The 25,799-nt window shown below is 33.8% G+C and overlaps 1 protein-coding gene across 1 annotated transcript in view; it reads left to right on the plus strand.

The window, feature by feature from the left end:
• Positions 1-9,528: 9,528 nt before the first annotated feature.
• Positions 9,529-25,799, plus strand: part of si:dkeyp-19e1.3 — a 55,235-nt gene continuing 38,964 nt past the window's right edge. The window contains exon 1 of the mRNA XM_005170709.6: positions 9,529-9,639. The gene's annotated coding sequence lies outside the window, so the exon portion shown is untranslated. The remainder of the gene's footprint in view (positions 9,640-25,799) is intronic.

The raw sequence follows: 25,799 nt of genomic DNA on the forward strand, positions 1-25,799 counted from the left end.
GCAAAATAATTGTACTTTATTTATCAAAAAATATTTTAACAAATTGATTAGATGCCTTGTTAACCCTTTCACGTGTATGACCACACTGGCGTTATCAGCCTGCGTTCACATACACATAAAAACTACTTACACTTACTTACTCTCAGGGCTGTTTATATCGAAGTTAATATTTAGCGGCACCATGTTAGTGTTTCATAACATCAAATTTACACAAGATAAGTTGTTACCCCAACACTCAATCCCCAACATGCACATATACACAACGGAAAATTGTGCTTGCCAAATTCACGCACTGTATAGCACGCAAACATGGGGAGAACGTTCAAACTCCACACAGAAATGCCAAATGACCCAGCGGGGTCTCAAACCAGCAACCTTCTTGCTGTGAGGCAACAGTGTTACCCACTGTGCTACTGTGCCGCCCATACATAAATACTAGCAAAACATAATATTCATAGCTTGTAAATACACCCTGTTGTCAATGGCTCCACTCCATTAATATTTTGGCGATGTGCTTTTGGTCGTTGTTCCTAGTCTGAGGTAAAGAGCACTCTGATGCAGGTGTACATTCAGGATGTCTCGGGACATTGCTGCATTCATCTTTCCCTCTATCCTGGCTAGTCTTCCAGTTCCTGCTGCATCCAAAAGTAGGATGGTTTTAGGCTGGTGATGAGCGGTGCCTCGTTTTCTTAAATGATAATGCCTGGAATTCACTCCTAAGAGTTCAATTTTAGTCTCATCAGGTCAGAGAATTTAGTTTCTTATGGCCTGAGAGTCCTTCAGATGGCAAATTCCAGACAGGGAGTGACTTCCGTCTGGCCACTCTACTATACATGCCTGATTGGTGGATTGCTGCACAGATGGTTGTCCTTTTGTAAGGTTCTCCTCTCTCCACAGAAGAAGGCTGTAGTTCACACAGAGTGACTATCTGGTTATTGATCACCTCCCTGACTAAGGCACTACTCCCCCGATCACTCAGCTTAGATAGCCAGCCAGCTCTAAAAAGAGTCCTGATGGTTCCAAATATTTTTCATCTATGGATAATGGAGGCCACTGTGCTCATTGGAACTTTCAGAGCAGCATAAATTTTGCTGTAACCTTCCCGAGCATTGTGCCTTGAGACAATCCTTTCTTGGAGGTCTACAGACAATTCCTTTGTCTTCATGCTTGGTTTGTGCTTTGTCATGCACTGTCAACCCTGGGACCTTATATAGGCAGGTGTATGCCTTTTCAAATCATGTCCAATCAACTGAATTTACCACAGGTGAACTTCTATTAAGCTGCTGAAACATCTCAGTGGAAATGATCAGTGGAAACAGAATGTACCTGAGCTCAATTTAGAGCTTCACAACAAAGGCTGTGAATACTGATGTACATGTGATTTTTCAGTGGGGGGGTTTTATATATAAATTTGCAACAATTTCAAAAAATCTTTTCTTATTGTCATTATGGGGTTTTGTGTGTAGAATGTTGATGAAATAAATTAATTAAATCCATTTTGGAATAAAGCTATAACAAAAAAATAAATAAATAAATAAAAATCTCTGGCTTGTTAAAGGCCCCATTGCCTGTCACAGGTGTCTCTTATTATATGTCTGCCAAAACACTGCGGACATCAAGCCATCTTGTTTGGAAATTACACCCTTCAGTGCAAACAAGCTTCTTCACAGAGAATGGATACTCTGTCAGCGCTGGTTTGCATAGGGAATATGCAGCACTGGCAGTTTTATAGATCATCGTGTCAAAGAGAGGTAGAAACGTGGCATTATCATTTGAATCATCTGTGTTTTAATGCAATTGCTCTTGGGGTAAATGGTGGCTATTTCACTGTGACACTGATGAGACAATAATGAGCACAGTAATAGCGCGGTTGCTGCTTTTGTGTGCCTTGTTTTGGGGAACACAATTTATCACTACAGACATAAACATGCAAATGGACTGTATAGGTACTATTTTTTAGATCACATATTGGGTTTATTTTTAAAAGTTGATGCTAAATTTTAATTGTAGTTAAATATTTATTTTATTTAGATGCTTAGTTAAGATTACAGTTGTCAGGAATGTGCTTTCAAAAAGGGTTTAAATTTATATCAAATATATGCAATGAAACAGAGCTGTCAGAATAAATTTTTAAAAGATGATGCTAAATGTAAAAAAAATGCATATAATAGTAGTTTAATCTGTATTTATTTTAGACACTTTGCTAAGATTATAGATGTCTAGATTTGTAGATGATATAAATGTGTTTTCTATTCTTTCAAAAATGGTTGAAAATTAGATTTTAAATGGACATGCTAGCAACCATATTGCAACATGCAACTAGCTACCCAGCAAGCACCAACATTGTGGGGAGATTGCTTTTACATGTCAATGTCCAACCTAAAATCCACTAAATATCAATATCCAATAATGCTACAGCTTGACGTTGTGACTAAAGATGTCAAAAGGGTACGTTACCACTATGACATCTATCAGACATTTGATTTTGGTTTCCATACCAGACAAAAAAAAAATGTCAGTATTTGACGTCAATATGACATTGGTTTAAGATGTTTACTCGACGTTGGATTTTGGTCACTTTCCAACATAACCTAAAATCAACCAAATCTCAACATCATTTGACGTTGTTATTGAATGGCAAAATAACGTTGTCCTTAGATGTTGGCTAGACATTGAATTTTGGTCACCTGACGTCACGACCTAAATCTAACCTAATATTAACATCTTATGATGTTGTGTGCCTGCTGGTTAACAAATGGACAATAATGTAATTTTGTTAATATATATTATGTAAATATCTACATAAATATACTTAAATATTTGAACCAAAATTATATTGCTTAGTGGGGCGACGCAGTGGCGCAGTAGGTAGTGCTATGGCCTCACAGCAAGAGGGTCACTAGTTTGAGCCTCTGCTGGGTCAGTTGGTGTTTCTGTGTGAAGTTTGCTTGTACTCCCTGCATTCAAGTGGGTTTCCTCCGGGTGCTCCTGTTTCACCCACAAGCCAAGGACATGCGGGACAGGTGAAATGGGTAGGTTAAATTGTCCCTAGCGTATTAGTGTGAATGGGTGTGTGTGTGTGTGGAATATTTCCTAGAGATGGGTTGCAGCTGAAAGGGCATCTGCAGCATAAAACATGTGCTGGATAAGTTGGCAGTTCATTCTGCTGTGGCAACCCCGAATTAATAAAGGAACTAAGCCGAAAATGAATGAATGGATGAATGAATGAATGAATGAATCAAAGATATTGATTTGTTGTTTTGTGTTTGTTTACCATGTGAAAATCTGGCAGCTTGAGTAAAAGTCTGTACAAAGATTTACATTATTGAGTGCTTATTATATTATATTATATTATATTATATTATATTATATTATATTATATTATATTATATTATATTATATTATATTATATTATATTATATTATATTATATTATATTATATTATATTATAATAGTGTGGCTTTCTAAAATGAGTATGTGATCTAAACTGAATCACAACAAAAAGTGTACCGAACTGCCTTGAACTAGATTTTACAGTCTTCCTGGCACAAATATATTCCAATTCCTTTTCCAAAACTCTGGTATTCTCACATGCTAATATTTTACAAGATTTTTTAAGTTTTTGCAAGTTAAAATTATTTGTAATAATTTTGTAATAAATAAATTTGTTCCTCTAAGACATCATCAGAAATAATGTTCATATTAAGCTGGATAAACTGTACATAACAAATAAAATAAGCCAATACCCGATTCAAGGTGGTCCTTTGTTGAACCCCCCCCCCCCCCCCCCCTCTCTCTCTCTCTGCTCCCCACATTTTTCTGTCTCCACTAAACTGTCCTATATAAAATAAAGGTATAAAAAATAAAAACATTAAACATTAAACATTTCCTCTAGGCAGGATTAAACAATGCAGTCTGGTTTCATTTTGCATGCAGGCAACAGAGCAACCGGTAAATGTGCCTGATACCAACCAGACACCAGATTCAGCCCCGCAGGCTTTACATCACTTCCTTTCTGCAGACTAAAGAAAGCTGCCGCAGACAGTGCCGTTCAATCAATCTCTTGATGCAGAGTTTTTTAAATCGGGGTTTGTGAGTGAGTTTAATGAAAATAGGGATTTAGCGCTTCACTCATGATTCGATTCAAAAACATTCTAGAATTAGATTTTCTCATATTTTTTATTTTCACAAAATCAGATTGAAGACATAAGCACTATTACTTCATTAGAATGTTGCTGCATGCTTCTTTGTCAGAGTGAAATATAACTAAACTAAATTTTTAAAACAAACCCCTAACCAAATCAGTTTCTCAAATTAAATAATGTTATCTTTTGAGAACTTCCAATGCTATCTCACGGCAATATGTAACTTTTTCATTTAGTGGCTAATTCGTATCAATTCGTATGATCTAATTCGTACAATTTAGTACGATTTGCTTATCACCTAATGACGGTTGGGTTTCGGAGTGGGGTTGAGTGCCATGCCTCCTTTTTAAAATCATACGTTTTCGTATGACTGAAGTCGTACAAATTAGCCACTAATCTGGCAAAATGTAAAATACATATGTTTTCGCACTGCAATTTCTAACTTTTTTATTTACTGACCAATCACATCAATTTGTACAATTTAATTCGTACAATTTGGTATGATTTGCTCTTCACCCAATGACGGTTGGGTTTAGGGCTGGGGTTGGGTGCCACGCCTTCTTTTTAAAATCATACATTTTCGTACAATTGAACTCGTACGAATTAGCCACTGTACTGGCAAAACGTAAAATACTTTAGTTTTCTTGTGAGATAAGGCTGGAACTTCCTGACCCCTAGAGCTATGTTGTATACAGATCAATGACAGTTTAAAGCAATGCGTTAGCTACTTTACCTATTAGTTAAGTAAAATCACTGTCCATTGAGAGAATCTCCTTCTCCATTATTTCCATGTGTTCAACATAATGAAAATACTTCCATTGCAGACATGTAAGGCTCTGACCTGCCATCTTGGTTTCTGTCTGTTCCCGCATTCTCTCATTGAGTGCATGATTCAACATGACTACATTAATTTGAATCCAACTATTTATTTTTAACAGCTAATTAATTAAACTAAAAAGTAACTTGCATTACATTATTTAAAAAACGAACTCAAATATTATCACTTATTTTTGTTTAAGTACGTTATTTTACTTGTTACGTAGAAATTTCATAGTATTACATAACTTGCTTTACTTGTAATGTGTTACCCCAAAACTGGAAATACCTGTAATGCTAACTTGCTAAAGCTTGCTAAATGCTAAAACTCAAACCTGCTCATTTAAAGGCAGGAACTGGCAGGCCTTGCTCCTCAACCACATCTCCTGGCCGCACCCGTATCCATCACCACTTCCAAGGCAACCAATCACAGCTCTAGGACTACACGTTGTCACAACAAATAATTACATTTTTGTGAGAAGTGCACATCAGGGTCGGCATCAGTCAAGGCAAGGTTTATACCAATGTCACAGAACTAAAAATCTGGATTTAAAAATTGCGACATCTATGGCATTGTACTGTGTGATAAAACTGCACATTTTACAGCGTGCTTTTAGTGTGGCCAGCCTAAGCATTCTGATATCCCACAGCTGTGAGATAGATGGATTGTCTTGGCGAAGGAGAAGCACTCACTAACACTGCTTTAGATCAATGTGTGAAAAATATAGAGAAATCTAGACCTTTTGTGCAAGTAGAAAAGTTTTTTTTTTTTTTTTTAATTTAAAAAGTTGGACCAAAAACCAAAGTTTTGCGTTTCAATTTTTGTTCAGTGTACGAAAACAGTGTAACTACTGCAATAATAGTTTCTTCCTACACTTTTGTGTTTCATGATTTAATTTTTTCCCCCCAATTAATTTATGCTTTTGAATCATGAGAACTTGACCTTTCTTCTGACAACTTTTAAGCCTAAAAAGTTAGAAAAAGTGACTTTTATTAACATTTTTAATTGTTTAAAGCAATATATTGTCTGGCGAGGCAGTGGCGAAGTAGGTAGTCGATGGGTCGCTGGTTCGAACCTCGGCTCAGTTGGCGTTTCTGTGTGGAGTTTGCATGTTCTCCCTGCCTTCGCGTGGGTTTCCTCCGAGTGCTCCGGTTTCCCCACAGTCCAAAGACATGTGGTACAGGTGAATTGGGTAGGCTAAATTGTCCGTAGTGTATGAGTGTGTGTGTGAATGTGTGTGTGGATGTTTCGCAGAGATGGGTTGCGGCTGGAAGGGCATGCGCTGTGTAAAAACTTGTTGGATAAGTTGGTGGTTCATTCTGCTGTGGCGACCCCGGATTAATAAAAGGACTAAGCCGACAAGAAAATGATTGAATGAATGAATGAATGAATGAATATATTGTCTGGGTTATCTTGTAATTTGCTGCCACTACATTTTCTGTTATTTTACAAATTTATTTCTCTATATATTATTTCTTATTATATTATTTCAAGTTACTAAAATGTCAATAAAAGTCACTTTATTAACATCAAAAGTCGACAGACCAGAGATTAACATCCCATACTGCAATTCACAACCATAAATGAAAGGAAAACACAAAACACGGAAACTGTTAACTCACCAATATTTTTTCTTAGTGTAGAGTAATATAGATGTCATTTCTTCAGGCATAAAATTAATCAACAAAAATATTGAGTGCACTAAAATGACTATAAGCAGTCAGTACACTGAAAAAAGCAATACAAATGGCTGACTATTTTCAAACACACACACACACGTGATCCATTTTTGTGGAGTGATTTTTTTTGTTTCAATTTCTGTTGTTTGTAGGAAAACAATAAGTGTTACTATTGCAGGAATAGTTCCTTCAACGGTATAAAATGTCATTAATTCAGGCATGAGATTAATCAACAAACATATGTAGTGCACTGAAATGATTGTAAACAGTCAGTACACTAAAAAAGGCAATAGAAACAGATGACTTTTTACAAATGAAACATTCACTTGAAATTAAATGCATACATTTTCATTAAAAATTTAATTAGACAAAAATAGAGTTGTCTTGTAAAACATATTCCAATTATATTTTTATAACAAATGTATGAAATCAATAGGCCACTTGAAGAATAATATTTCTCAAAAAAATATATATTTTACACATATTTTAACACAAATGAACACAACAACTTTAAGTGGCATTTTGGCATATTGTGGCTATATTGCTTGACATAAAACAGCAGCTAATTTGAAATATAAGGACACAAATCAGTGTCTCTGCATGTTGATGATACGTTTATAACCCTACTGTGACGAAATGTTGAGCAACATTTCAATTTTGCCTTGTCTGTCCAACAACACATTGAGTTATTTCTTTTCTCTCAGGCAATTCGCACAAAATATAGGTTTAATCACATTTTAATATTTAATGTTACATTATATATTAAGTAGGTGCTTGGGATTGTAAGAACAGATGAATTTGCAATGAACAAACATCAGCTTCTAGGTAATAAAATGAATAATGAGCAATACATTAATATTAAGCCTATAAAACGTTTTAGTAATATTTTATTATTATTTGTTATTTTGCAAATAATTTCATAATACTGAGTTGCGTCTGGTGGGGCATAAACTGCATAAAATCAAAAGTAGCCAAAGTAGTCGGCGGTTCATTTTGCTGTGGAATCTGAGCCAATGAAAAATTAACAAATGATTAAAAATTTGCAAATAGTTTACATCTATTCGAAAACTTGAGTAAGGGGAAGCTGCAGGCCCGGAGACCCAACTGCACGCTCAGACCTGCGAGCACAGAACTGCACTTCCAGACCAGACAGTGCCCCCTGCTGTTGGGTTGGGTGAAGCGGCAGGTACGAAGACCCAACTGCACACTCAGACCAGCACTTTCTAGTAAGTAGCAACATCAGAAAAGCCAGTAAGGTTATTGATTATTAAAGCGATTCCTGAAAATTACCAAGTTTTATGACATAAATCAATGTGGTGTAAAATATTACACTAACAAACAATTATTTGTGTTTGATTTGATTAAAATTAGTGTCAAAAGAGCATTATTTTATGATATTTAAAGCTTGCTATTATTTTAAGTTTTATTGTCCTATTCTGGAACAATTTTGTAGCAATGTTTTCTGGCAAAAAAAAAAAAAAAAAAAAAACTTTAAAGTAAAAATGTTAAAATAAAATGTAGGCTATAATATATAGAACAATTATTATTTGTAACGTATTTTAGTGCTGTATAGGTCAACAGTACATATTACTGTATTATCTATCTGAAAGTGCTACGAAAGACAATAACAGTGTATCAATTATTTATAAGTTCTATAATGATTACAAACACGTTTTTTGGTAATCAAAATATCAGTTAATCTGCATAGAATTTACAATATGAGCTCTCTTAGGTGAAATCAAAAATAATTTGCTTGTGGAGTGTATTTTTTCCCAGATTGATATTACATTTAAAAAAGTGGGTCTCTGCCAACAATAATACAATGTACCAAAGACTGCAGATATTTCCAGTTTTTTGCTCTAGTAATGAAAAATCTTCCCAATAAGAATATAAAGCATTTATGTTATTTTCTACGTAAAAAATAATTATTACTCCAATTATTATTTTTCACAATATTTCTATGCATTGTTTACAACTTGACTTGTAGGACCTCATGAAAAAGTACAACAAATAAAGTTTGTTGTGAGAAAATTACTTAGAGTACTATAATTGTATGTGTATGAAATTTATTGTATATGAAGATAATATTCATTCCCTCAACTCAATACGAAACAGTGATAAATCCTTAATAGTAAAAAACAACAACAAATATTGAAGTAACTGAACAGTATCTATTTACAAATACAATTAATAAAAATACAACAGAATTAATGCATTAAATCAAAAATCTAGTATGTTTAATATTTCATATAATAATCTATTCACTCATAGCCTAATATTTTATAGTAGAAAATAGTTTAAATTACAATTTAGAGGCAGCTGAAATCAGGTTAGTCGATCTTTTAAACAGCAGGTGGCACTGTGAAGGTCTGGAAGTGCAGGTCTAGCAGCTGAACGAGCAGGTCTGAGCGTGCAGTTGGGTCTCCGGGCCTGCAGCTTCATACTATTGTTTTCCAATAATGGGCGCTAATGGGCGCTAGATGGCGCAACACGGCTACTCATTGCATTATAAAGTACAGAAATGCATACATTTCTTAAAATAAATGTAAAATGTAATTTTTTTGTATAATTTGTAAAACTGTTATATGTTTGTTTATATATATATAAACAATATATTATATATGTATATATAAACAATATATATATATTGTTTTATTAAATTTACATATTAACTTTTTAATATGTATAAAGCATTTATTAATAATAATAATAATAATAATAATAATAATAATAACAATATCAACAACTACAACAGCATCAGAATTTGTCAGAATATATCTTGTGATTCCTACAGTTACACAGAAACTTTCCAAACTATGAGCTGTGACAAGCGCACGCTCACGCACACACACTCTCTCTCACTCGTGTGCTAATGCTGAGATCAGTCAGACTGGAACTGGAGTCTCGTCTGTCCGCATTGAGCGGTTTCATTAGTTATGAACACATAGATTATTTACTTGGTTGCAGCCTGTGAAGCGCAGACCGTCTGTTTTTAAAGGTAAAAGATTGTATTAGTTCATAATACTGCTGTTGTTATGTTTCGCTCCGTTTGTTTGTTTTTTGACGGTCGAGGCTGTCACTATCTAATCCGTAACAACTTTTGCAAAGTCTAGGCTGCTGATATTTCTGAAGTAAATCTGTGTTTTCGGCGTCTTTGTGTCGTTTAGAAGCTAGAATAACTTGACGTTTTCACTAAGCTGTTCTCAGCCTAAAGTTTCTTGTAAATAAACTTCATGTGACTTCGTTTTTTACTACATGTGATTGGTCTTAAACACATTGATGTCGATATTAAGATGGAGAATTGTATAAGGTATACATTGGTAGATCACATTATGCAACATTAGATGTATTTACTAAAATGGGCAACATTTGTGGCTTTTTTTCTTCCCTTTATATATATATATAATATATATATATATATATATATATATATATATATATATATATATATATATATATATATATATATATGTATGTATATATAATATATATATATGTATATATAATATATATATATATATATATATATATATATATATATATATATATATATATATATATATATATATAATATATATATATGTATATATAATATATATATACATACATATATATATATATATATATATATATATATATATATATATATATATATATATATATATATATGTATATATAATATCGTACTTTCTGCTTAATAATATAGGCTAATTTCTGAAAAATATTCTTTGCTAATTCTCAGTCATTAATGGTAGCCAATGACAAAAGTACAACTTTATTCAGAGTAAATAAGTAGTACTAATGTTGTTTTGAAGTCATACTTACATGTGATTTCAGACTGAATATTTAAAGTAGTGTAGTAAAAAATATAGGGACGGTGTCACAAGTTGTCACTGTTAAAAAATGAACAAATGTGTGTATATAAAACCAACTATAACTCGTAAACTACTAGTAAACTAAAGCATATGCTACTTCCAAATGTTCCTTGAGGTCTGTACTGCAATTTAGGTGTAATTTGATTTAGCATGGCTGTGTGAAAGTAAAATACTTTAATTTCAATACAACAAGATGGCTATTTTACATTTCAAGTGTAAATTGTTGCTAGCTGTTCCCATGAGATTCAGTGTTTTGTGTTAAAACCTTGAACTTCAGAAGGACAGGATGCTTTGTGGTCACCAGTCTACTTCCTTACCTTTTTTCAGAGTGTGAGGTGTGGCCCACGCCGGTTTCCACTTCAGTAGCCTGCTCAAACACTAATACATCTTCTCAAATCTTATATACACAGTGTTGCTACAGTATAAGTCATTGGATTATGTGCTGTTTCGCAGTTGTACGTTAAACAGAGGAAGTGGGCCAACAGAAAGCATGTGTTTCTGTTTGAAATCCTCCAGTGAGAACTAATGAACCACAATCACACTGACATGTGGCCTGCTGCACATGGGTATGCTCGGAAAGAAGCTGTGTTCAGTGTTACTCTAGCTTTGGAGGCACATGGAGATGTGCCTTACATAATAGAATTGTGCTTTATTGTTGATGTTTTAATGAAATTTTGAGTTTAAAAATTGTTTTTGAAAATTGTGTTTGTATTATGGCTGTGGTATATATTATGAGATCATCTGGGAAGAAACAAACATGTTGTTGACTCATCCAATAATAGAATCGTTGCTTCTTTTTTTCTTTTGGTTCAAGAACCGTGTGGTTTTGAAACGATGTGAGTCATTACTTTGCTTTTTTTTATCTGGATGATATGTCTTACTAATTATGACCTTTAAATGTTATCTAAATGTGTAGAACTTTCCAAGTTTGTTGTGCACTTCAGTGGTTTTGGTAGCTAGCTTTTTTTAGTGGATTTGAAGACAACGCTGGTAAAGGTACTGATATTAAAAGGCTGAACGTTAAAGACACTCTTGAGAAATACCTTACATCTTTCTTTTAGTATCCAGAGTTGAGGAGGGCACTCGCGTTGTCTCTGGGGAAAGGTCTAAGGAAAACTGGGTTCGTGAGCAGTGTTGGGTGTAATTAGTTAATGTAATTGGATTACTTTTTGGCAGAAAAAGTAAAGTATTTCAGATAATTTATTTTTTTTCTGTACATAAAGTCATGAGTTCTGGATAAATCAATTTAGAGATTGAATTAATGGATCAAGAATATTGAACATGCTTGAGAAACAATGAGTATGTTTAGAGTACACGGACACCAATTCTCTGATTTTTTTATGATTAAGAAAATACTCTGATTAAAAGTCTACCATGTAAACCGATTTTTTATTTTATTATTATTTTTTTGGTTAATTTAATCAGATTAAGGTCATAATCAAACTGAACTGAAATCGAATTGAGATATGTGGAGTATGCTGATTTAGTCACATTATTGAAGTGCAGTACAGACATGTAAACACTTAATCAAGCTATTATCGTCTTGTAGGATTTTCACCACATTTTGCGACAGGATAGTCTAGACATACTGGACACACACGGCTGTTGTCAGCGAAAGACCACAGACACCTGAATCGCAAAATGCTGAGTTTTTTTTCCCCCATACGGCGTGCGAATGAATCACCGGAAATTATATGAAACTCCGGAGGAAATGTGGAAAACGTGGTGACACAATGACATTAATCGAATTATGTGCTATAACATGTTAAACGGGATCATGAAAGGATCATACAAAAAGCAACTCATGTAAACACCTTAATTATATTATAGTCTTATTCAGATTAGACACATAATTTGATTACTGATGTCCATGTAAGCATAGCCATTGAATTGAGTCCGCAATTTATGTCAAAATATATGTATACTGTGAAAAATGCTGGGTTCTACACAATTCTTTCATGTTGTTCAAACGCAAATTCGACTTAAGTTTATCAGTTAACTTAATAAAATCCAGTTAAATTTGTAAAAACATTTAAGTTTTTCCCAAACAAAATCAAGAATTTTGTTCATCTCATTTTAAGTAGTTTGAACAGCAGCAAAAATCATTTTTGAGTGTATGAAATGTATTCTGTTTTAGTACATATAATGTTAATTAGATTTTAAGTGTTAAATTTTTTGAATAAAGCTAAAATGTCCTTTTTGCTTTTAATTTCTATTATCTATATGTGGCATTGAGACACTCACCGACCATTTATTAGGTACACCTGGGGGCTGTTCCAGAAAGCAGGTTATGTGACATACCCGGGTAAGTTTGAGAGTAAGTAGGTGGATAGCCTCAACTTTGGTTCCAAAATCGGAGGTAACTTCTGGGTATGTTAAGTAGCCATAGCAACTTACTCTCTGAAGATAACCTGCTCTGGAGCAGGTTATCTTCAGAGAGTAAGTTGCTATGTTTTAGAGTTTGTCTGTTTCAGAGAGTTTACATGCATGCTCTTTTGATGGAAATATTTATGGATGTGGACACACAGATACAAGTTTTTTCGTTGTGAGAGGGTTATAAGTGCATAGTTTTTTCATAACCAAATTCATAATGTTAATGTATTTAACAAACCTTTTTGAAATCAAATGTGACAAACCCCGGGTCTGCGCTTACCATAAAAAAAACATTCAGTGCAGCTCTTTGTATTCACGTCAGGGCATTTTAGGCAACTGTACAATGTGGCAGTATGACCACCTGTACAGTATGCCTGGCACTGAACTGTTTTTTACACTTTTGTACAGTTCCTTGGTCATACATTACTGCGTATCATTACACAGATGATTCAGAGCACGGAAATAGTGTAGTGGACAGTGCGTCGATAAAGAACAACGGAGCGCACAACGGAGCGATTTCGAATCTCACTTACAGATCTTGTGTTTTTTCTCTCCTTCTGCACCCTCACATTTTTCTGTATAATATTATAAGTGGCAGCTTTGTCTTTTGTAGGAAAATATATCTATAATTTAAGATGTAGGAGGTCGTTCTTATATATATACATTCACACACACACCTACATTTTTTAATATAATATTTTTTTTAGGGTTTCTAAATGCTATTGTGTGCATTAATTGCAGCCGATTTTAAAGCTCCATCAGTCACTAAAGGACACTGATAATATAAAATTTGTCCAAAGTATAAGTGTGCAGGTACAACTTAATTTTCTATCCTTAATCTTTTGGTGTTTCAACTATTAAACTCATTACTGCTTCCACTTACCAGCTCATCACACACCCCACCTCATCACTATGTTGAGGCTAAATGGCTGATTTTCAGGAAGTAATGATTCAAGTGTATAATAAAAATATAGTAAAAAAAACTATAAAGCAAATGTTGCTTAACACAATGTTTATTTTTATTATATTTGTATTATAAAATAGAATCATTACTGGGCACTACATTGTTACTTGCTGGAGGACAAAAGATACCCTTTTCTGCCTTATACGATGACACGTACCTGCAGCCTGACCCAGAGGAAATCTCAGTGACCCAAGCAGACAAAACAGATGGAAGAGTGCTAAAAATATATAATTAGTCAAAAAACTATGTTTAATCAAATAGTTTGGTCTGTTCATTTCTTCATTTCCTGAAATAAAATGAATGATTTTGTACACTGCTTTATACACGCACCTTTCAACGTGTAACATATTTTTCATATACATTTCTCACCTTAGTTGATGCTCATGTGACTTTTATCTTTGAAGATGGACCTTATACAGCTACTTGAGAATTTAAATATGTAGATAAAAGATTTTGTGATCCAAGAGTAATATTCAAATATGGAAAAGTGCAGAAAATTCTTACACTGCTTGTTAGTTGAAGCAGAAGGAACTTCGTCTGCATGCAAAATAAAAAGAACCTAAAGCTATCTGACAACAATCACTTACAACAGTGACAGAGTGTGTGGTTTAAGTCAAAAACTCAACCACTGAAAAGCCTTTATAATAGGACACAGCAGTTAGACATGCCTCTTTCTATTAGCTGCATGTCAGAAAGAATATTCTAGAGTGTTAAATAAAGAGCTCCAGTAATTAAATATTACCTTTTATGATAATGTTTCTGTGTTTAATGACTTTGGACAGAGTTCTAGCTCCAGAAAGATTACAATTTCTATAAGCCTTATTAGTCAATACACAAATTGTGGCCTTAAGAAATTAATGGAAGGAAAATTAAATGCATGAATGGTTACACAACATACTCAAAAAGGATGTTAAATAGTAGTTTAATTTATCATTACAATAAAATGGAGGGTGGCATGTGTAATTTAATGAACTAACAAACTTTCTTATTATTTATTTTTTTCTTTTCTTATCTATTTCTTATTCTATATTTCTTTCCTTCGTTGAAGCAGATGTGTAATCTCTGTGTTTAAAACCTCCAGCTCTGCCTTTTTTCTCACCGTGATTTTCTATGGTTACTCGTGAATTCGGCGATCTACTGAAAATGCCTTCAGGTGTGTGCCGTGCACGCGCATTAACCCGCGGTTATCTTCAGGAGGTTGATTTAACTAACTCTTATCACCTGTTTTGGAACCAACATACTCGCGGTAAGCAGGTTTTGGGTAAATCAACCGAGAGTTTAGGGTTTAGCAGATGGTAAGTTAACCCAGCTTTCTGGAATACCCCCCTGCTCAACTGCTTGTTAACGCAAGTGTCTAATCAGCCAATACCATGGCAGCAACTCAATGCATTTACGCATAGACATGGTCAAGACGATTGGTTGCAGTTCAAATCGAGCATCAGAATGGGGAAGAAAAGGTGATTTAAGTGACTTTGAACGTGGCATGGTTGTTGGTGCCAGACGGGCTGGTTTGAGTATTTCAGAAACTTCTGATTTACTAGGATTTTCATGCACAACCATTTCTACGGTTTATAGAGAATGGTCTGAAAAAGAGAAAGTATCCAGTGAGCGGCAGTTCTGTGGGAGCAAATGCCTTGTTGATACCAGAGGTAAGAGGAGAAGGGCCAGACTGGTTCGAGCTGATAGAAAGGCAACAGTAACTTAAATAACCAGAACTGAGGTATGCAAAATAGCAGCTCTGAATGCACAACATGTTGATTAAGGCAATTCTGAAGGCAAAAGGAGGCTCAACCCGGTATTAGTAAGGTGTACTTAATAAAGTGGCCGGTGAGTGTATATGTACTGGAATGCATTTATAAGCTTGGATGATAAAACGGTATCCAAATTAAGGTATAATATGGACACCAATAGAATATTTTTTGGCTTAAACCCATTGATAGTTTCACTCTGGTTTCATTTATGGTGTTCTCTGAGTGGCAGCAGATAGCAAAAATAGTAGAACAGAACTGAACTTAAACACTGAAAACTGAACTGACTCTTTCAATTCACTATAATCTTCTATGTAAAGCTGCTTTGACACAGTCTACATTGTAAAATTGCTATAGAAATAAAGATGAATTGAATTGAATCATTAGCTTTTGATGCGGAGTGTCATTTTCTGCTGGAGATACTGTTTGTTGACCTCTAAAATTAAATAAAATAGTCATTAATCGGTTGTTTCACCTAGTTTTTAGATGCAAATAGGTCACTTACAGTATTATTTTACCTGCGCAAAGCAAACAGTATCATTTCATTATTTAATTTCTCTACCTAAATGCCATTTTTATTCTTCAGGCAACCATAAATCACTATATATTTTGACTTTTTTTCTTTGCTCTGTTGTAATTATTCTTGCTAGTAATTTGTTTATTATTTTTAAACTTGATTCACACCCTTACAATATCACCCCCATCAATCTAGATTCAAGACTTTTCCCCAAAAAAAGAGATCTTAAAGTCATCTGTTGAAATTGTATTCATATCGCAATATATACTGCAGAAAAACAAAATATATCGCAATGTCAGATTTTTACAAATATCGTGCAGCCTTTTTTTAGTTTATTATGTCACTGATTATTTATAAGAGATATTTCATAGTGTGTATCACATGCTAAACAGTCATGCTAGCTATTAGTTGAGTAGTTTGTTTTGACATGATATCCAGAGACAGAATGTTCCAATATTGTACTGCAAATAGTTTACTGGTTCACAGAACAGCTTACCCTGAGAACATTCGTGGTATACATATATGAGATTTTACAAAAACTTTGACTCATTTATTGTACTAGTTCTTAATATTATTTACTCTCATTTGTCCGATTTCTGGAGTTTGGCTTTGGAGCTTTAAACTAAATGTGGTCAGTCCAGGGAAAGTCCAAGCCTGATGTGCAACCAGTATTGCTAAATCTTAGCATTTGTGCAAAGTGTTTTAGTATAAGCTAAGGAAGTTACAGGAATAGTTCACCTAAAAATGAAAATCTGAACATCATTTACTCACCCTTTACTCATTTCAAGTCCTCATGATTCTTTTTCTACTGTTGAATAATGAAGAATGTATTGTGAAGAAAGCTGGAAACCCGTGACTTCAATTGTATTTTTTATGATGATGAAAGCCAATGGGCTAGATTTTTAGCTTTTTTCAAAATATCATCTTTTGTTTTTAACCGAATAAGGTTTGGAACTGCTTGTGGGTAAATTACGAGTAAATTTTGAGTGAATTATCCCTTTAATTAATTTATTACTGAAAGTTCGGTTTTGAAACCAACCCAACGCTGTTCTTAATGTGACTATACATGTAAACACTAGTGCATGTCAAAGCTGTGTGTATTCATGTTGCATGTCTGTGTTTGGGCGAGCAGCTAAACTGAGCACAGATCAGCGTTGAGGACCTTTCTCTATCAGCACCTTTTCAATGCCCTCTTCCTATCGTTGATCTGTGATTAATCGTATTCACAAAGGAAGTGCTCCTGCTGTGTAAACAACAGCCTGCTGGTGCTGGTACACCTGTATTCTTTTGCCTGCATCACATGCCATTTTAAACCGGATCCAACTGTTTTGATTAAACTGTTGATTTAGAGATCTAAATTCACATTTTCTGTTCAATTCTCTTTAATCCATTAGGTTAAGGCTGTGGTATTAAAAGTGATTCAAGCTTAAAGGTATTCAAAAAACTTTGTAATTTATTAGGGCTGCAGAATCACTAAATGTGTGTATCAGCTATCGCTTCCCAATATATAATTACAGTATCGATATCACAATCTTCATGAAAATATGTAGCTTTAACAAAGATCAATTGTATTTTTCATTGCAATGAAGACTGTACAGTGTTTTTTAAATTTGATTACATAACATTGTTGTATTACATTTTTACTTTAATAATGTAAGAATATCCAGAGGACCATTAGAGATGCGCGATTCTGGCTAAAATGAGAATCGCGATTTTTTGTTTTTTTGCTTAAAATAAAGATCACGATTTTTCTTTTGATTCTGTAGATGTAAAAAAAAGACTAACATCAGGAGGCTATTATTGTTATTTCTCAAATATATGGTAAATCACAGATAATAATATTATATAAATATAACTGTTGGTTAAAATGCAAAATTTTTTATAGACTTTGGATGGCGAACTGAACGGACTTTACATTTTTTCTGCGTTTTTTCTACGTTTACAGTAGAATTTAAAGGGCACCTACTGTATTTTACACCTTTTTCAAGATTTAATACAGTACTTTTGTGTCTCAGGAATGTGTCTGAAAAGTTTTAGCACAACGCAATCATATCATTTGTTATACCTTTCTGAATATGGGAAATATAATTTGTTAGGACTTTGGACAATAACCAGTTTCAAGGTTTACAGCGGTTTGAAAACATCAAGGTTTTAAAGCAGCTACAATTCTCTATTATACTGTTCCAAAAGATAAACAGTTTAAGTCAGAATTATTAGTCCCCTTTGATTTTTTTTCTTTTTAAAATATTTCCTAAATGATGTTTAACAAAAAACAAATTTTGACACTATGTCTGATAATATATATATATAAATATATATATATATATATATATATATATATATATATATTTTTTTTTTTTTTTTTCTGGAGAAAGCTTTATTTGTTTTATTTTGGCTATATTTTGGGTATATAAGGTTTTTAATGTGTTGTAAAGAAATCTGTGTTGAAACTAATGAAGAGAACAAAAGGCAATGATTTATTTTAATTGTTTAGCCTGACATGTTAACAGTTCCAAAATAATAAATGTTTCCTAAAATGAAATGTATAGTGTTCAGCGGGTTTTTTTTTTTTTTTTTTTACTATTTTAGAACATATTTTAGAGCCGAAAAGGTGATACAGTGAAACCATTATATTTTTATCCAAGGTTATCATACCATCAGAAACTTATACTGACCCTTGCCTAGTTAGGACAATGTAGCTGTTTTTGTTGCCTGTGCCTTTAATGCAAATGAGCTAGTTCTCTGAGGTCAAAGCCATAGCAGGGCTCGAAATTAACCTTTTTTCTTGGTAGCACCGATGCTCCTAACTTTAAAAAGTTAGGCGCATCAGCCAAAATTTAGTCGCACCCACCAATTATGAGCACCGTTACTACAAGTTTTATACAAACAGATTTATTGCATTTGAAATCAACAGTAATCAAACTAACAAGCAAAAAAAAAAAAAAAATATATATATATATATATATATATATATATATATATATATATATATATATATATATATGCAAGCGTGAGGAAAATATGTCTCAACGAAATCCCGTTATCACAAGAAATACATTTTATAACATGACTGAGTGACTAAAGCATACACGGAGCGCTCACCGGCCCTGCACACAATGTTTGAATGAATCTGTTAACGGTATAACTGTGCTGTTCTCACAAGTGCTGTCTGATATTGCACTGATGCTTTTGACATATACTGTACCTTATTATATGCATACGTCATGTTAATAGCAATACTGTCTTTTCATGAATAGCGATATTAGTTTACTCAGTGCAAGCCCGTTTGCGATGCCGATGGTGTACGTGGTGTTAAATTTTACATATAGCTGTCCCTTGCACGGCGGACAGCATCTAGCGATTAAATGAAGGATTAAACAGACCACCGTGTTCTCCAGTTTCCTCCCACCATCCAAAAACATGCAACTTAAGTTAACTGACTAATCCAAATCAGCACCATAGACATGCTCCTAGTTAGTAGTTATCTCTTAAGAGCAATCACTATCTGTTCATTAGCTACTACAGTAGGGAAGTTCTCGAGATCTACCTGAGCTCAAATTCCCCTCTTGCCTTGCAGACAGGAGGGAGCCCAGGGCTCGAGGATCTTATGAGCTCAGGGCTCTCTCCCGGGACAGCATGCCAAACAAACTTTATAGTCAATTATCAGCTAAGTGTGAACTCTTGAAGTTATTTTAAAAAATATTGAAAACCTGTAACCATTGACTTACACAGTACTTGTTTTTCCTACAATGAAAGTCAGTGGTTACAGATTTCTAACATTTTTCAAAATAACTTATTTTGTGCTCGACTCAAACTGGTTTGTGACAAGTGAAGTGTCCGTAAACCATGACAGAATTTTCAGTTTTGTCAATCAATGTGATTTGGATATTGTTTGTTCATTCATTTAAATGATTTGTTTATTTTAAGTAATTATTTTAGTTTTTGTGATTGTCACAAATTGATAATTTTGTAATTGGTTCGGTTATTACATTTCTATTTATTATATTTATTTATAAATGTTATGTTTTATTGTTTCCCCTATGTTGTTTAAGTGTATTGTTAAACACTCTGTAGTCATTTCATTAAGCAGGTCAGTTTGATTTTGTTCAGACTTCCTGAATTTCTGTTGTATTTTTGTTTAGATGGCCTCAATTTTTAAACTAGTACTAGTATTTGTGTTGCTTTAAGTTTACTATTTTCTTAATTTGAGTAAATTTTTTTCCCTTCATTTCCCTGTGTCCATGTGCCTTGCCATTGGGCTTTCTCACAGTTTGCATTTCAGAATTTTCATTGTATACTGTTGGCATGGGCCGGTATAAGATTCTGATGGTATGATAACCTTGGATATAAATATCACAGTTTCACGGTTTCACGGTATTGAGGTTACTGCTCTAAAATGTATTCTTTTTAAACTTCTGGGTAAAAAACAAAACCTTTCCCCCCTTTGTGCACAATATATGTTATTTTGAAAAACATTTAAAATATTTTGGAGCAGTAAACATTTCAGGCTAAATAATTCAAGTGAATTATGGTCTTTATTTGTTTCAAAAACACTGATGTTTTTACAATTTAAAAAGGCAACTTTGGAGATCATTTCTTGTGGGAGATACTGTTGTCCTAAAAAAAATGTAAATAAAAATCTTACTCGCACTTTAGGAACGGTACAGCAGAAAAGTTTGACGGTTTCAAAACCTTGACTTTTCCAAACCGCCGTATACCTTGAAAACGGTTATCGTCCCATGCCTAGTATACTATACATGTTTCAAAGTATCTTATGTTGTGTTCAGTAGAAAAAGAGCATTTGGGTGAACCATCCCTTTAAGTTCAGAATTATTATTGCTCTTGCTAAACATGAGCAAAGTTAGCTGTGAAAATAAATCTGCATCGTCGAGGAGGATAGTTTGAGAGGTCAGAAGCTCTTCTAGGATAACAGCTGGAGAATGTCAGCAGTTATTTGACTTTCAGAGTCATAAAAAATCATCTACAGCATCATTGTTTGGGTGGGTTTCAAGACAATAATCATCAACTAACTCTCATACAAAAACAAACTCATTTTTCAGTTAATATTCAGTTCACACCAGAATAAATAAAAAATAAATACCTTACATCCAAAGTAAATTGGATCAAATAAAAAAAAAAAAACTCTGACTAACAGGTCTCCCATCAAGACAAGGATTCCAAAATCAATGCAAAATGGGTCCCTGAGCAAAAAATCAAGGTTCTTTTATGGCCATACTATAATAAAGTTCTTTCTTTGAAATGTCTACGATTTAGTGGTGTTCTCCAACCTCATCAGACTTTATAGGTCTTGTGAAAATTAGAATAATGGTGTTGTTTTAAGATGTTAGTGTCCGTATGCTAGTCTTACGGATATCTTTAAGCTGATGTGGTACAAAACGGTGACAAAAATTGCATTATAGAAGATATAAACATAGCCTTTTCACTTCCACCTAAATGTATCAACTGTTCTTTGTTCACTGGTCAAACCTTGACCAATCAAATGCTCTCTAGTATCTTACATGCCTTGTATGGGATCAAATTCTCACCGAAAGTATTGCAGCCACGGATGGAAAAATAATAATATTATTGACATAGCATGTAAAAGTTTTTTGGTTGGAATTCCCTGGAATCACGGACAGGTGTCTATATTATCTGAAACTCCTAGAAGCAAATGCCACACTGAGTAGGTTGCATTGGAGTGATGTCAAATCCCCCTTCGCCTGATTTGAGAAGCAACTGTCAATCTCGACTTGTGGACAATGATGACACTGATGCCTGCCCATAATTTAAATAAAACTCACATTGCCTTTCACAACCTCCTTGTTTCTTATTGTGCATTTAGTATCTCGACTAGTGGACAATGATGACACTAATGCCTGCCCAAAATTTAAATGAAACTCACATTGCCTCTTACAACCTCGTTTTTTTCTCATTGTGCATTTAGTTTTCGCTTTTGCGCATTATTAATTATACAAACGATGAGAATATTTTTATTTACGTGCATTATTTTTCTATCCGCAACCACCATTCTTTAGGTGGGAATTTGATCCCATAGTCCCGTCCCCTTCAAGACGCTTCTAGTTTACTTTTTTATTTGTGCTTGAGCTCAACCACTCTCACAAGCAGAGCTGTGATAAAACAAAATGATATTGGCTGTCTTTTAAAAAGGGCAGGAGCTGTATGTTCCCCCCTTTTCATGTTTCACTTCATAATCAAATGTTGAGACGTTGACATAATCAAACGTTGAATAAAATTGCACATTTCAAATCACTTCACAGGACCTTTAATGCTAGTATTTATCTAAAAAAACAGAAGCTTCAAAAAGTATCCAGCTAGAAATTATCCACCATAAATTGGACAAAACGTTTCTATTTATTACATTTTGTAGTTTTTTAGATTTTTGTAGTATTTTATTAGTAGTAATATTATTAGTATTGTTGTTTAAGTAGAAGATTATTTGTTCATATTTGCAAAGGTTTTCAATAATTCTGCTAGTTTTTTTTTTCTTTCTTTTACAAGGATGAATATATTTATGCAGACGTCGGCAGCATAGACACTGTTTCTGTCAAGCCATTACATTCCCTGAGACTGTGGTAAATAAATAATGCTCTTGCTAGCTTTGACCTGTTTTCCCTGGTCAGCTTATAGTAGATCTAATTTTTTTCAAAGAAACTTTTTCCTATAGCATGGTGAAAAAGAAGATCTTAGTCCTTAGAATTAGACAGTTCATCATTATCATTTGACATATAAATATCATTAAATATATTATATTATTAAAGGGATAGTTCACCAAAAACAATCTGTCAACATTTACGCACTCATTTATTTGTTTGATCGGCACCAATAGCCTAGTAGTTTAAGTGCTTCAACACAGCACTGAGGTATTTGATTTTTTACTAATGAAGTCATTGATTACAGGTTTTCAGCTTTCCTTAAAATATCTTATTTTGTGTTCAAAAAAGAAACTATTACGAGTGACTCAATTCCTTTAAGATAGTGTCATTGACAACAAGGTATTTTAGAACTTCAGAACTTCCTTTTTATATACTGAATAATGCCATGGCAGCTCATAAAACGTTTACTTATCTGATCCAAAAACGATTAAAAGACATCAAATTTATTTTGAATGACATAAAAGTATATTAAGTTTGTAATACTGTGTAAAAGTGTGCTATTTAATAGCTTATTCAGTGGGCTACTGTATCTAGTTATTACTCACATTTAGTTAGGATCATAAAATGCGTTCAGAAAACATGAATTTAGTGCCTTTAGTGATTTTAGTGATAGACATTTACTTTACATTTAGTAATATATTATTTACTCTTATCAAAAGTGACTTACAAATGAGGCATTCGGTGATTCAATACGAAAAGCCAAAACAAACAAAAAGTGCTACTAAGACAAGGCAGACCTGTAGCCAGCCTGGTGAAAGAGGTGTTTCTTTTTTTTTTTCTCAAAAAGTAGACCTTATTCGCCTCATTGTCTATTTAACTATGAGGTTTAAATACTGATTAAATACTTTTAGTGACATTTAAAAGCACTGTTTTTAGCTGGACTAGCTTGTATTATTTATGTGTAGTATTTTTAAAGTACTAATTTATCACATCATATGTCATTGGGGGAAAAATAATCTGTTAAGGTTTTAAGTAAAAAAAAAATAGTAAATTAAGCAAAGTAAATTCTCATTATAATAAAAAAAACAATAATAACAAATTTAAACATAATAATAATAATAATTATCACTTTTAGTCTACATTTGTCCACAACATTCTCTCTGTTTCAGCAAATGGAACGATTTTTGGTGACAAATCTTATTTTGATAGGAAAATGCTTTGAATTTTTTCAAAAACTCAACAAGACACTCTCTGGGCCAATTTACTACCCTTTCATTTTGTTAGTGACCACTTTTACCCCATTGACTTCTATTGTAATGACATTTTTGGATTGCAAAGCCATGACACCATATTGTTTTATATTCTATTCACCTTATTCTCCACCGACGAGCGGGTGCCGCCATTTGAATCTTTTTGGCTTGAGACTTCCGGTCTCATTCACTTCCATTAATTTTTTGACGTTAAAAACTGCTCATTACGCTGCTTGATGTTGCAATTTGATATTTTCTTATTATATTATTCTACTTGGTCTGTATAGTCATGCAAACATTTGTTTGTAGAGCAAGTAGTTTGACCGTTTTCTGCCGTTTATTATTCCTAGTCATTTCTCTCACTGAATCGGAAGTTCTAAGACAATCACGAAAACAGGCGCACTTCCACATTTTAGAATACGGTCAATATTGTTGATGGTTTTGCCTGTTGGAAGAAGTAAAATTAGTACTGTGTACAAAATTTGCTCTGGTCTCCCTGATGTCTATGTTGTCTGCCTTCCTAGCTTCACCAGCGAGATAGTCAAAATTCACTACATGGATGTCATATTTAAAGGGGCAGTTGCAGAATATCAGCAAATCAGTTACGTTACCATATAAAAAGCATGCTTTCTAGTGTGAAAATGTTGTACACTTTTTATCAAATGCATTTAACTATGGAAGAATAAGTTGTTGCGTGTGATGTGGCTTTGCTCCACTTATCCAATGTGTCCATATGTCTGAAATGTTCTGAAGCAGCAATACTGTTTTGTACTGTCATTATAGTTAGCATTAGACTCCTGCTTTTTAAAGAAAAGTTTAAAACACTATTGCACATCAGTAACTCGACAGTAACTGTTATAATGTATGTTACTGTGAGAAAACATAAACAATGGAAATTAGTCAAGTGCAATTATCAAACCCTTGGGAACAACTGTGGTCCGAACCAAAGTTCACAGGACTGTGTTCTCTGGAATCTTCTGAAGCGGTGGACTTCAACATTACCATTAAATTGACTTTATCAACTCTCCTCGACGCCCACATCGGCGAACACACACCGATCTGCTCGTCGCTGCTTAAAGCCACCAGGTCCCATTCAATACAAATGACTTCCGGCTACTTTGAAGCTCTTTCCCGCTTTCGTTGTGAACGCACAGTTAATAAGGTGTGTTTGTGTATGAGAGAGATCTTTGCGCACTTTTCTTGATATGTCTGCGAAAATCTAAATTAGCACCTTTGCAATCTAAACTCAGCTCTTAGAACATAGTAAACATAGTAAGTGTATTTTTGCATGCACACTTTATTGTTTTACGCCATAAAACTCCATATAAAACTTAAAACCTATAACCTCCATAAAACCTTTTTTGTACAAGCCTATCTAAAGGGTTAATGGTGCCAACAGTATGATGATCAACCGTAAAAATGACAAATTTTACCTCTTCCCAACAGGGAAAACCACCAACAATCAAAAACGCTTAATTTTTTGGTGTCAAGGCTTTGCGATGAAAAACTGTTGTTATAATGGAGGTCAATTGGGCAAAAACAGTCACTAGCATAACAGAAGGGTGGTTAAGTTGAACAATAAAAGGGTTAAATATATAAGGAGATTATACATTCTACTTAGTCACAACATTGCAACCTTTAAGTTTTTTTTTTAAGTGGTACACATTAAACCTTAAATATGAATATGGTATGTTCCCTTTAAAAAGTTGTGCAATGTTGCCTCTTAACAGTACAAGCTGTTGTATCTACAAACATGCTATTTTTGCACATTTTTCTGTAAGTGAAGGAAAGTTTGAAAGGGAAACTTTGGTTTCCAT

The sequence above is a fragment of the Danio rerio genome, chromosome 25 (assembly GCF_049306965.1).
Source record: "Danio rerio strain Tuebingen ecotype United States chromosome 25, GRCz12tu, whole genome shotgun sequence".
NCBI classification, from domain to species: domain Eukaryota; kingdom Metazoa; phylum Chordata; class Actinopteri; order Cypriniformes; family Danionidae; genus Danio; species Danio rerio.